Source organism: Dryobates pubescens, chromosome 13, assembly GCF_014839835.1.
Source record: "Dryobates pubescens isolate bDryPub1 chromosome 13, bDryPub1.pri, whole genome shotgun sequence".
In the NCBI taxonomy this organism is placed as follows: domain Eukaryota; kingdom Metazoa; phylum Chordata; class Aves; order Piciformes; family Picidae; genus Dryobates; species Dryobates pubescens.
Genome location: NC_071624.1, coordinates 1,184,690 through 1,196,645, shown reverse-complemented (window position 1 = coordinate 1,196,645; position 11,956 = coordinate 1,184,690).

The following is an 11,956-nucleotide window of genomic DNA, read 5'->3' as shown; positions in this document are numbered from 1 at the left end:
TTGGGGGCTGTGATTTGGGTTGGGTTTGCTGCTTGCTTGCCTTGGGGGCTGTGATTTGGGTTGGGTTTGCTGCTTGCTTGCCCTGGGGGCTGTGATTTGGGTTGGGTTTGCTGCTTGCTTGCCTTGGGGGCTGTGATTTGGGTTGGGTTTGCTGCTTGCTTGCCCTGGGGGCTGTGATTTGGGTTGGGTTTGCTGCTTGCTTGCCCTGGGGGCTGTGATTTGGGTTGGGTTTGCTGCTTGCTTGCCTTGGGGGCTGTGATTTGGGTTGGGTTTGCTGCTTGCTTGCCTTGGGGGCTGTGATTTGGGTTGGGTTTGCTGCTTGCTTGCCTTGGGGGCTGTGATTTGGGTTGGGTTTGCTGCTTGCTTGCCCTGGGGGCTGTGATTTGGGTTGGGTTTGCTGCTTGCTTGCCCTGGGGGCTGTGATTTGGGTTGGGTTTGCTGCTTGCTTGCCTTGGGGGCTGTGATTTGGGTTGGGTTTGCTGCTTGCTTGCCTTGGGGGCTGTGATTTGGGTTGGGTTTGCTGCTTGCTTGCCTTGGGGGCTGTGATTTGGGTTGGGTTTGCTGCTTGCTTGCCTTGGGGGCTGTGATTTGGGTTGGGTTTGCTGCTTGCTTGCCCTGGGGGCTGTGATTTGGGTTGGGTTTGCTGCTTGCTTGCCCTGGGGGCTGTGATTTGGGTTGGGTTTGCTGCTTGCTTGCCTTGGGGGCTGTGATTTGGGTTGGGTTTGCTGCTTGCTTGCCCTGGGGGCTGTGATTTGGGTTGGGTTTGCTGCTTGCTTGCCTTGGGGGCTGTGATTTGGGTTGGGTTTGCTGCTTGCTTGCCCTGGGGGCTGTGATTTGGGTTGGGTTTGCTGCTTGCTTGCCCTGGGGGCTGTGATTTGGGTTGGGTTTGCTGCTTGCTTGCCCTGGGGCTGTGATTTGGGTTCGTTGCTGTCTGTACTTTGCCCAAGGGCAGGAGCTGACTCCCGGTCCCAGCGCTGCTGGTTGCTGACCTCCAGAGGTTGGCATGAGAAAACCAGAGGGGACTCAGGGGGCTGGCCCCAGCCTGGGTTGCAGCAGTAGAACGAGGAGTCTGGACTAAGCCTGACACTGCTGCTCACTGATGAGTGTCTGGGCAGAGCAGAGAGCTGACCTGGATGGAGCCCTGAGCAGCTCTTCCAGCTTGGGTGCTCCATCACAGAGCCACAGAGGGGCTCAGCTTGGGAGGGACCCCAGAGCTCATCTGCCCCAGCCCCCTGCCATGCCCAGGGACAGCTCCCAGCTAGACTCAGCTGCTCAGGGCCTCATCCAGCCTGGCCCTGAACACCCCCAGGCAGGAGGCAGCCACAGCCTCCCTGGGCAGCCTGTGCCAGAGCCTCAGCTCCCTCCTGCTGAACAACTTCTTCCTCAGCTCTACTCTGACCCTGCTCTGCCTCAGCTCCAAACCATTTCCCCTTGGCCTGGCTCAGACCCCCTCAGCCAAAGTCTCTCTGCAGCCTTCCTGCAGGATCCCTTCAGGTGCTGGCAGCAGCTCTGAGGTGCCCCTGGAGTCAAACTGTTTTTATTTACAGAGACTGAGGTTTGGTTACAGGAAACCATCAGAAAGAAGTCTGGGTTTGGACAGAGAGAAAGCAAAGCTCTGCTTTTGCAGCCAGCACCTGAAACTCCAGGGGTGCCTTCTGCCTGGGGGTGCTCAAGGCCAGGCTGGATGAGGCCCTGAGCAGCCAAGTGTGGCTGAGAGGTGTCCCTGCCCATGGCAGGGGGTTGCAGCAGGGCTCTGAGGTCCCTTCCAGCCTGAGCCATGTGGGGGATCCGTGCTGGCTCTTCCCAGCAGCAGCAGAGGTCACACACAAAAGCTTTCTCTGCAGACTTTGATCACAGAGCAGTGGTTTTGGTAAAACCCCTCACAGCTGTTGTCTGCTCCCCCTTCCCCCCCCTGCACCTCCCTCTCTGCTCTCTTTTCCCTTCCACTTGGATGAAAAAAGCTCCATCCCAGAGCCTGCATCAGCCTCGAGGAGTCACTGCTTGGAGGGAGGGAGACTCTGCTGACGTTTGCCTGCCTCTTTTGGATTCTGTGAAGGAATTTCAGCCCCTCCTGCTTGCTGTGTGCCTGGCATCCCTCCCAGATCCCAGCTCTCTGGAGGATGGAGGCAGAATTGTCTCAGAGCTTTGCAGCTGCCAGATGTGAACCGAGACAGCAGCGGCCTGGCTGCTCCCTTCTTTCCTCTGGGCACCCCTCTGCCTGCCCTGCCTGCTGGAGGGGCACCCCTCTGCCTGCCCTGCCTGCTGGAGGGGCACCCCTCTGCCTGCCCTGCCTGATGGAGGGGCACCCCTCTGCCTGCCCTGCCTGATGGAGGGGCAAACCTGCCTCAGTTGCCCTCTGGCCTGCTGCTCAGGCTGGTGCCAGTCCAGCCTGACAGGACTTGGTTTGGTCCTCTCCTGTGACTTGCCTGAAGAGCTGCACCCAGCTGGGGCTGTGCAGGGCTTGGGCATCCTTAGCTCTGATGTGGAGGGCTGGGAACTGAGAGCTCTGTGGTTTGCACATCCATTGAAGGATCCTCTCCTGCCTGCCCCAGCAGGGAGAGGAAGGCTTCCTCCTGTCCTCTTTGCTGGCAGGAAGCTGAGCTCTCCCTGGAGGTGTTTAAAAGCTGTGTAGAGATGGTGCTTGGGGATGTGGCAGAGTAGGGTCAGTGTTTGGACTCATTGATCCTGAAGGTCTTCTCCAAGCTCAATCAAAAGCAGTGTGGCCAGCAGGGCAAGAGAGGCTCTGCTGAGACCTCCCTGGGGTACTGTGTCCAGCTGTGGAACCCCCAGCACAGAGGAGCAGATCCAGAGGAGGCCACCAGGATGGTCAGGGGGCTGGAGCAGCTCCCCTGTGGGGCCAGGCTGGGAGAGTTGGGGCTGCTCAGCCTGCAGAAGAGAAGGCTCCAGGGAGACCTCAGAGCTGCATTTCAGTCTCTGCAGGGAACCTGCAGGCAGGCTGGGCAGGGACTGTGCAGAAGGGGCTGTGGGGATAGGACCAGGGGCAGTGGTTTGGAAGTGGAGCAGAGCAGAGTTAGGTTGGACATCAGGAGGAGGTTCTGCACAGGGAGGCTGGGGAGACACTGGAGGTTTATAGGTTTGGGTGTTTCTTGTCTTGCTGCCTTTACCTGGGCAGCTGTTCTGCCCTGGTGCCCTGTGCAGGGGTGCTGTGCCCTGTGCAGGGGTGCTGTGCCCTGTGCAGGGGTGCTGTGCCTGCAGGGGTGCTGGACACAGGCTCCTGCCCTTGAGTGCAGCCATCCATGTAATTACCCTGTGAATGATAGGAGAGGGGGAAATCTTCTCAGCCTTATGATAGCATCCATGGGGCCATTGATCAAGGTGACAACTGCAAATTCATCACCCTGCAGCAGGAAGTTTCCTGTGCCTGAGGTGGGCTCCTGACCAAAGCAGCAGCAGCAGCAGCAGCCAGCTTTATGCACTCCAAGGGATGGGGCTTGTTGCAGTGCCTCAGTGGGAGCCTGCAGCAGCAGCTATGGGGTGGGTTGGGCCTTTCTCCCTCCTCCTGCTGCTTTGGATGGCTCTGCACCTGGAAACTTCACTTCTTGTTTGCTTCCAGAGGCAGGAACCCAGCTCAGAGCCCAACAAGCCAAATGCTGTGATAAAGTGGAACTCTGGTGGCAGGTTCCCCTCCCCTTCTGAACCCTTCCAAAGATCAGTTGCATTCTGCTTCAAGAGAGGGGAATCTCCTTGGAGCAGAGACATCTTTCTTCCCTGTAGCTTTTGCATTTGGCAGATGAGAAGAGTTTTGTTCTAGATCCCCACTGCCAGTGTGTGTCTGCCTGCCTGTGCTGTGCTTTCTTCACTGGGAGCATTCTGACTTCACAGCCCAGCAGAGCCCTCAGCCAGCCTGCTTCTGGCACTTGCTGAAATCCACTCGTCAGGTTTCCTTTGTCCCGAAGAGATGAAAGTTGAAGCCAGATTAGCAACAGATAAAGAGGAGTCAGCATCCTCAGACAAGGGAGGGTTTGCTTTGCTCTTTTGCATTTGCCTTCGTTAATCCTCTGCCTTCAAAGGGAACAAAGAGATCCTTCCACCTGGGGAGATGGAGGAGAGAAGGGGAATCAGGGAGCAAAGGGCATCGCCTGAGCCCTGCTTGCATTGTCCTGCGGCTGGCACTGCTGCTGGGCAGGACTGGGAGGTCAAGGACCTTGATGTAAACTGAGAGAGGAGACTGGGACTGGGTACAAGGAAGAAATCTGTTGTGAGGGTGGTGAGACCCTGGCCCAGGCTGCCCAGAGAGGTGGGAGATGTCCCACCCCTGGAAATATTCCAGGTCAGGCGGGACAAGGCTCTGAGCAACCTGCTGCAGTTGAAGATGTCCCTGCTGAGTGCAGGAGGGGTTGGCCCAGGTGAGCTTTAAAGGTCCCTTCCGAGCCCCAAACATTCTGAGACTCCACAACTTGCAACCATCCTGAAAAACTCAGTTGAAGGGAAACCCAGGAGGCAGCAGCTGCATCGTCCCTGAAATCCAGGAGAAGGTTTTGCTCTTAGGAGGAGAACTCACTGATCTTTGTCTTGTCCTGCACAGAAAGGTTGCTAGAGGATCACAGAATCACAGCAGGGCAGGGGCTGGAAGGGACCCCCAGAGATCACCCAGTCCAAGCCCCTGCCAGAGCAGGGCACCCAGAACACATCCAGGGGGGTTGGAAAGGCTCCAGAGCAGACTCCACAACCTCTCTGGGCAGCCTGCTCCAGGCTCCAGCAGCCTCACCCCAAGGAAGTTTCTCCTCATGCTGAGGTGGCACCTCCTGGGCTCCAGCTTGTCCCTGCTGGTCCTTGTCCTGTCCCTGGGCACCACCAGCCAGAGCCTGGCCCCTGCCTCCTGACCCCCAGCCCTCACCTATTGATAGGCATTGATCAGATCCCTCTCAGCCTTCTCCTCTCCACACTCAGCACCCCCAGGGCTCTCAGCCTCTCCTCACAGCAGAGCTGTTCCAGTCCTTCCTCATCCTCACAGCCTGCCCTGGGCTCTCCCCAGCAGGTCTCTGTCTCTCCTGAGCTGTGGAGCCCAGCACTGGGCACAGCACTGCAGCTGTGGGCTCCCTGCCTCCATGTCTGGTGGCAGTGTGGAGTGGAGGAGCCTGGGGTTTCTGTTCCATTGCCTGGGGCCTGGTGCTGCACCAGACCTTGCCTTGATCCTGCTCTCCTCTCTTGTTCAATCCTCTGGGGTGATTAACAGCTTCCTGGGCGCTGGAAGGCTGCAGGCTCCTGGCTCTCTCGTTTCTGTCCTTAACAAACAGCCTGTTCCAGCAGAAGAGCCTCCAATCCATCAGCTGTTCCTGCACAGGGGCTTCCTCCCAGCGCTGGCTGTGCCTCTCTTTTGCCCAGGGAATGATCAGACTCCTCCACAGCCAGGCTGCCAGATTAACCTCCAGCTCACCTGCTCTCGCTTCCATTTACTCTCAAATTGCTCAGACGGCAAAGGAGCTTCCTGCAGCTCCTGCCCGCGCTCTGCTCACATGCCTGAGCCCTGCAGGGCTGCCCGAAGAGATCCCTCCCTCCCTCTTTTCCCTCCCTCCCTCCCTCTTTTCCCTCCCTCCCTCCCTCTTCTCCCTCCCTCCCTCCCTCCCTCCCTCTTCTCCCTCCCTCCCTCCCTCTTCTCCCTCCCTCCCTCCCTCTTCTCCTTCCCTCCCTCCCTCTTCTCCTTCCCTCCCTCCCTCCCTCTTCTCCCTCCCTCCCTCCCTCCCTCTTCTCCCTCCCTCTTCTCCCTCTTCTCCCTCCCTCCCTCCCTCTTCTCCCTCCCTCTTCTCCCTCTTCTCCCTCCCTCCCTCCCTCTTCTCCCTCTCTCCCTCTTCTCCCTCCCTCCCTCCCTCTTCTCCCTCCCTCCCTCCCTCTTCTCCCTCCCTCCCTCCCTCCCTCTTCTCCCTCCCTCCCTCCCTCCCTCTTCTCCCTCCCTTCCTCCCTCTTCTCCCTCCCTCCCTCCCTCTTCTCCCTCCCTCCCTCTTCTCCCTCCCTCCCTCTTCTCCCTCCCTCCCTCTTCTCCCTCCCTCCCTCTTCTCCCTCCCTCTGCTTCTCCTCTGGTGTTTGAAGTCTTCAAGTGTCCCTGCAATGATCTCTCCTGGGAGCGCAGCACGGCCCGAGCCCAGCTCAGCACCCGAGCCCTGCCCAGCACCCGAGCCCAGCTCAGCACCCGAGCCCTGCCCAGCACCTGAGCCCAGCTCAGCACCCGAGCCCTGCTCAGCACCTGAGCCCTGCCCAGCGCAGCCCGAGCCCTGCTCAGCACCCGAGCCCTGCCCAGCGCAGCCCGAGCCCTGCTCAGCACCCGAGCCCTGCCCAGCGCAGCCCGAGCCCTGCCCAGCGCAGCCCGAGCCCAGCTCAGCACCCGAGCCCTGCCCAGCGCAGCCCGAGCCCAGCTCAGCACCCGAGCCCTGCCCAGCGCAGCCCGAGCCCTGCCCAGCGCAGCCCGAGCCCAGCTCAGCACCCGAGCCCTGCCCAGCACCCGAGCCCTGCCCAGCACCCGAGCCCTGCCCAGCGCAGCCCGAGCCCTGCCCAGCGCGGCCCGAGCCCTGCCCAGCGCGGCCCGAGCCCTGCCCAGCGCAGCCCGAGCCCTGCCCAGCGCGGCCCGAGCCCTGCTCAGCACCCGAGCCCTGCCCAGCGCAGCCCGAGCCCTGCTCAGCACCCGAGCCCTGCCCAGCGCGGCCTGAACCCTGCCCAGCGCAGCCCGAGCCCTGCCCAGCGCGGCCCGAGCCCTGCCCAGCGCGGCCCGAGCCCTGCCCAGCGCAGCCCGAGCCCTGCCCAGCGCGGCCCGAGCCCTGCTCAGCACCCGAGCCCTGCCCAGCGCAGCCCGAGCCCTGCCCAGCACCCGAGCCCTGCCCAGCGCAGCCCGAGCCCTGCCCAGCGCAGCCCGAGCCCTGCCCAGCACCCGAGCCCTGCCCAGCGCAGCCCGAGCCCTGCCCAGCGCGGCCCGAGCCCTGCCCAGCGCGGCCCGAGCCCTGCCCAGCGCAGCCCGAGCCCTGCCCAGCGCAGCCCGAGCCCTGCTCAGCACCCGAGCCCTGCTCAGCACCCGAGCCCTGCCCAGCACCCGAGCCCTGCCCAGCGCAGCCCGAGCCCTGCCCAGCGCAGCCCGAGCCCTGCCCAGCGCGGCCCGAGCCCTGCCCAGCGCAGCCCGAGCCCTGCCCAGCGCAGCCCGAGCCCTGCCCAGCGCAGCCTGAGCCCTGCCCAGCGCAGCCTGAGCCCTGCCCAGAACCCGAGCCCTGCCCAGCGCAGCCCGAGCCCTGCCCAGCACCCGAGCCCTGCCCAGCGCGGCCCGAGCCCTGCTCAGCACCCGAGCCCTGCCCAGCGCGGCCCGAGCCCTGCCCAGCGCAGCCCGAGCCCAGCTCAGCACCCGAGCCCTGCCCAGCGCAGCCCGAGCCCTGCCCAGCGCAGCCCGAGCCCTGCCCAGCACCCGAGCCCTGCCCAGCGCGGCCCGAGCCCTGCCCAGCGCGGCCCGAGCCCTGCCCAGCGCAGCCCGAGCCCAGCTCAGCACCCGAGCCCTGCCCAGCGCAGCCCGAGCCCTGCTCAGCACCCGAGCCCTGCCCAGCGCAGCCCGAGCCCTGCCCAGCGCAGCCCGAGCCCTGCCCAGCGCAGCCCGAGCCCTGCTCAGCACCCGAGCCCTGCCCAGCACCCGAGCCCTGCCCAGCACCCGAGCCCTGCCCAGCGCAGCCCGAGCCCTGCCCAGCACCCGAGCCCTGCCCAGCGCAGCCCGAGCCCTGCCCAGCGCAGCCCGAGCCCTGCCCAGCGCAGCCCGAGCCCTGCCCAGCTCAGCACCCGAGCCCTGCCCAGCGCGGCCCGAGCCCTGCCCAGCTCAGCACCTGAACCCTGCCCAGCGCGGCCCGAGCCCTGCCCAGCACCCGAGCCCTGCCCAGCACCCGAGCCCTGCCCAGCATGCTCCCAGCGGCTCCTGCTGCTGATCAGTGCTATGAGCTCCGCTTACATTTAGTTGGACGTGCAGCAGGGTGGTTGGGTGGCAGAGGCGGTGCTGCAGGGCCGGTGCCGCTCGCCAGCTTTGCCCCTGCTGGGCTCTCTCGCCCACCGCGCACCTTGTGGCGCCCCGGGCAGGGCTGGCAGCCTGGGGGGGATCTGCTTTGCTTGCCGGGGCTCAGCAGCTCCTCGGGCTGGGACTTCTGGGAGGAGGCTGCTGGAGGTGCCTGCTCCTTCCCTGCAGAGGGAAGCTGCTGGCAGCAGGCTGTGCTGCCCTGGCAGGGTCAGAGCTGTGAGAGCACTGCTGGGGAGGGCTCCTGCCTGGTGCAGAAACCTTCTGCCCTTCCCTGCAGGCCTGGCCTCAGCTTGGGGAGCAGACCAGGAGCTCCGTGGCTGCTTCAGCCCCTGGGCTCATTCAGGCTTGGGCAGGCTCCTGTGCCCTCTGGAGCTCCTCTGCTCTGCTGAGGTGGTGCAGGGAAAGGATTTTTGGTCTTGATGCCTGATCTGAGCTGCCCCTGGGTTAGCAACCAGCTTGCTGGGGACCTCCTGCTGCCAAGGGCACCTTCCCAGGGGGCACTCCAGTCTGAGCTCTAGTGCAGGCAGAGGCCTTGGTCACCCTCTGGTTGAGGCTGCAGCAGGTGCCATGCTCCCAGGCTTGCCACCTTGCACCCAAAGGATTTAGGGCCCGGAGCCCACCCTGCAGTGTGGCTGTCACCAGCACATGCAGAGGGACAGCCAAGTGGCATTCATCAGAGAATGGCTTTGAGCTGGGAGAGGGGAGATGGGGACTGGAGATGAGGAAGAAATTCTTTGCAGTGAGGCTGGGGAGACTCTGGCACAGGCTGCCCAGGGAGGCTGTGGCTGCCTCCTGCCTGGAGGTGTTGAGGGCCAGGCTGGATGAGGCCCTGGGCAGCCTGTGCTGGTGGGAGGGGTCCCTGCCCAGGGCAGGGGGCTGGAGCTGGATGAGCTTTGAGGTCCCTTCCAGCCCAACCATTCTGTGACCTTTGTGGTTCAGCTGCTCCCCTTGCAGCTGGTGCAGGGTGGGAAGGGGACAGTCACAGGCTGTGATCCCTTTAGTCCTGAACGTGACCTCGGGGGATTTTGTGCTTTGTTTTGCTGGGGTCTCAGATCTTCATCCTTCAGAAAGGGTTTGGCATGGCCTGGAGCCCCCTCAGTGAACAAAGGCAGAGCTGTTAATTAAGACAGAGCTGATTCTGGCAGTCGACTGCCACCGTCTCCATGTGCTGCTGGTTGTGTGCCACAGAAGCAGAGGCACCAGCCCCGCTCTCTGGGCATGGCACTGCCAAAAGCCCTCCCAGAGGCTGCCCTGTGCCCCTCCTGCAGGGCTGCCTGGGGAACAGCGCTGGTGAGTTGTGTCCTGAGGGGGTTGCCTGGCTGCAAGGGGCTTGCTAAGGCCCAGTGCTTGAGGGCCTTCTGCTCTGCAGCTCTGGGACCTGGGGTCCTGGGACCTGGTGACAGGCAGGGTGCTGTGGGAGAAGCCTCCCACTGATGGCCTGCTCAGAGGAGCCACCAGAGCCGAGCTGAGCCCTTGAGCAGCTGAGTCTAGTTGAGAAGTGTCCCTGCCGCCGGGGAGGAGGTTGCAGGAGATGACCTCTGAGGTCCTTTCCGACCTAAGCCATTCTAGGATCCTATGCAAGTCTGCCAACACCCCCAGCTGGCTTCAGTGCCCTTGGTGTGCCCTCCAAGGAGATGCTGGTGGGCTCTGGCATGGCTGGGGGCCAGAATCCCATCGGGTGAGCAGGGAAGAGCGGCTGTGTGGCACAGCGCTGCCACCTCCCCATGCTGGCCCTCTGGGCAGCACCTGGGTGAGGAGGCTGCTTCTGAGCCACCCTCTGCAGGAGCAGCAAGAGGCTGGCAGGACAGGAAGCTCCTGAGCACACACAGCTGGCTCCTACCCAGTGCAGCCAGGCCCTGAAATCAGGAATCCATAGAATCCACAGAATACACCAGGTTGGAAGAGACCTTCAAGATCACCGTGTCCAACCCATCAACCAATCCAACACCACCCAAACATCTAACCCATGGCACCAAGCACCCCATCAAGTCTCCTCCTGAACACCACCAATGACAGTGAGTCCACCACCTCCCCAGGCAGCCCATCCCAATGTGCAATCACTCTCTCTGTATAGAACTTTTTTCTAACATCCAGCCTGAATCTCCCCTGGCGCAGCCTGAGACTGTGTCCTCTTGTTCTGGTGCTGGCTGCCTGGGAGAAGAGACCAACATCCGTCTGTCTACAACCTCCCTTCAGGTAGCTGTAGAGAGCAATAAGGTCACCCCTGAGTCTCCTCTTCTCCAGGCTAAGCAACCCCAGCTCCCTCAGCCTCTCCTCACAGGGCTGTGTTCCAAGCCCCTCACCAACTTTGTTGCCCTTCTCTGGACTCGTTCCAGCAAGTCAACCTCCTTCCTAAACTGAGGGGCCCAGAACTGGACACAGGACTCGAGGTGAGGCCTAACCAGTGCAGTGTACAGGGGCAGAATGACCTCCCTGCTCCTGCTGGCCACACTGTTCCTGATGCAGGCCGGGATGCCATTGGCCCTCCTGGCTGCCTGGGCACACTGCAGGCTCATGTTCAGCCTACCATCAACCAGTACCCCCAGGTCCCTCTCCACCTGGCTGCTCTCAGCCACTCTGACCCCAGGCTGTAGCTCTGCATGGGGTTGCTGTGGCCAATGTGCAGCACCTGGCACTTGGATGTGTTCAATCTCATGCCCTTGGACTCTGCCCATCTGCCCAGCCTGTCGAGGTCCCTCTGCAGAGCCTCTCTACCCTCCAGCAGATCAACTCCTGCCCCCAGCTTGGTGTCATCTGCAAACTTACTGCTGATGGACTCAATGTCCTCATCCAGATCATCAATAAAGATGTTAAAGAGCATGGGGCCCAGCACTGATCCCTGGGGCACACCACTGGTGACTGGCTGCCAGCTGGATGTGGTACCATTCACCACCACTCTCTGGGCTCAGCCTCCAGCCAGTTCCTAACCCATCGCAGTGTGCTCCCATCCAAGCCATGGGCTGACAGCTTGGCCAGGAGTCTGCCATGGGGGACGGTGTCAAAGGCCTTGCTGAGGTCCAGGTAGACTACATCCACAGCCTGCCCCACATCCACCAGGCGGGTCACCTGGGTATGGAAGGAGATCAGGTTGGTCAGGCAGGACCTGCCCTTCCTAAACCCATGCTGGCTGGGCCTGATCCCTTGGCCATCCTCTAAGTGCTGTGTGAGACTCTTGCTGCATGATTTTGGGTTTCCTTCCCCTCCCCAGGCACGCTCAGGATCATTTCCTTTCTGCTCAGATGTCTCTGAATGCCATTTTTTCAGCTGATAGCAATTATTTGAGGAGGGGAAAGCAGCAACCCCAGAACAACCAACCCCTCGGAGCTGAGGCGGTCCGGCGGGTACCTCCGAGGCTCAGCTCTTTGCTTCTTGTCTTTCCAAACCGTTCACATTTTATCCCTCACTTTGTTTCCCCTTCCCCCCCCCCCCCCCCCTTTGCTTTGTGCATCATGAATATTCTATGCTGGAGCTGTTAGTGAGTTGTGCTGGATCAGATAAATAACGTGGTGCTGCTTTTGTGGCAGACTGGATAAAGATGCAAATAATACTGACATTTACTTCACAGTTTTCTTTCTGTGATCCTCTGAGTGAGCAAACTGGATTGCTGAGATATTCATGGGAAGGAATTGAAGAAGCCTTGTCAAGATGAAAGTGAATTGCCTCAAAACTTAGCCAGAAGGTTCTTGGCAATTTTATTTTAGTTATTCCCCCCCCCCCCCCCTTGTTATTTGCTCAGCTGAAGAGGAACTGCTTGAAACACATTTTGCACAACTACAGCAGCAAACTCTGGTTCCTGTGGCACCGCTGAGCGCTTTCTGTGCCCTCTCCCACCGCAAGCTGAGGGTTTTCCAGTGCCCGGTACCTCTGTGAGGGGTTTGCTGGCCCCAGCAGGGCGGCAGACACACGACCTGGCCGCCAGCAGGTGACCCTGACCCGCAGCAGCCCTCGCTGCCTTCCCTGCCC